Here is a 1,370-nt window from a genome sequence, read left to right on the forward strand (position 1 = left end):
ATTGTTATTATTGAAGCCTTGCTTCTGTGGATCCTTCCATGAAAAATTCGGATGATTTCTCCATGAAGGATTATAGGTGTTGCCAAAGGCTTCACCCATGTAATTTACCTCTGCCATTGCAGGGTTCTCAAGATCATTAGCTTCTTCTTCAGATGATGCTTCTTTAGTACTGTTGGATGCATTTTGCAATCCATTCAGACTCTGAGATATCATGTTGACTTGCTGAGTCAACATTTTGTTCTGAGCCAGTATGGCTTTCAGAGCATCAATTTTAGGAACTCCCTTCCTTTGAGGCATCCCATTACTCACAGGATTCCTTTCAGTAATGTACATGAACTGGTTATTTGTAACCATGTCAATGAGTTCCTGAGCTTCTGCAGGCATTTTCTTTAGGTGAATAGATCCACCTATAGAATGGTCCAATGACATCTTAGATAATTTAGACAGACCATCATAGAATATATCCAAGATGGTCCATTCTGAAAGCATGTCAGAAGGACACTTTTTGGCCAGTTGCTTGTATCTCTCCCAAGCTTCATAGAGGGATTCACCTTCTTTTTGTCAAAAGGTTTGAACATCCACTCTAAGCTTGCTCAGCTTTTGAGGAGGAAAGAACTTGGCTAAGAAAGTTGTGACCATCTTATCCCAAGAATTCAGGCTGTCTTTAGGTTGAGAATCTAACCATACTCTAGCTCTGTCTCTTACAGCAAAAGGGAAAAGCATAAGCCTGTAGACCTCGGGATCAACCCCATTGGTCCTAACAGTATCACAGATCTGCAAGAATTCAGTTAAGAACTGAAAAGGATCTTCTGATGGAAGTCCATAAAACTTGCAATTCTGCTGTATCAGAGAAACTAGTTGAGGCTTTAGCTCAAAATTGTTTGCTCCAATGGCAGGAATTGAGATGCTTCTTCCATGTAAGTTGGAATTTGGTGCAGTAAAGTCACCAAGCATCTTCCTTGCATTGCTGGCATTGTTGTCATTTTTGGCTGCCATGTCTTCTTCTTTTTCGAATGTTTCTGTCAAGTCCTCTCCAGAGGGTTGTGCTTTAGCTTCCCTTAGCTTCCTCCTTAGAGTCCTTTCAAGTTCAAGATCTGTTTCAACAAGAATGTCCTTGTCCTTGCTCCTGCTCATATGAAAAAGAAGAGAATAGAAAAGAAGATGAGTCCTCTATGTCACAGTATAGAGATTCTTTTATGTGAGTAGATGTGATGCCAGGGCATCTTGGCTAGTTTTACTACCCATTTTTTGTATGCTTTAGGTTGGTTTCATGCATTTTCTCAGGAAATAAGCAAGTATTTTGGTTGAAAATACAATCAGACCATGATTCAAGAAAATATCGTGAATTTTGAATGATTTCATGAGAATTA

The 1,370-nt window shown here is 39.4% G+C and overlaps 1 non-coding gene across 1 annotated transcript; it reads left to right on the forward strand.

Moving 5' to 3' along the window:
* The first annotated feature begins 483 nt into the window (after positions 1 to 483).
* On the forward strand, positions 484 to 591 carry LOC127747929 (small nucleolar RNA R71). The gene has a single exon (XR_008009875.1). It is a non-coding gene; the product is annotated as a small nucleolar RNA R71 (small nucleolar RNA).
* The last annotated feature ends 779 nt before the right edge of the window (positions 592 to 1,370 follow it).

Source organism: Arachis duranensis, chromosome 5 (genome assembly GCF_000817695.3).
Source record: "Arachis duranensis cultivar V14167 chromosome 5, aradu.V14167.gnm2.J7QH, whole genome shotgun sequence".
Taxonomy (NCBI): Eukaryota; Viridiplantae; Streptophyta; class Magnoliopsida; order Fabales; family Fabaceae; genus Arachis; species Arachis duranensis.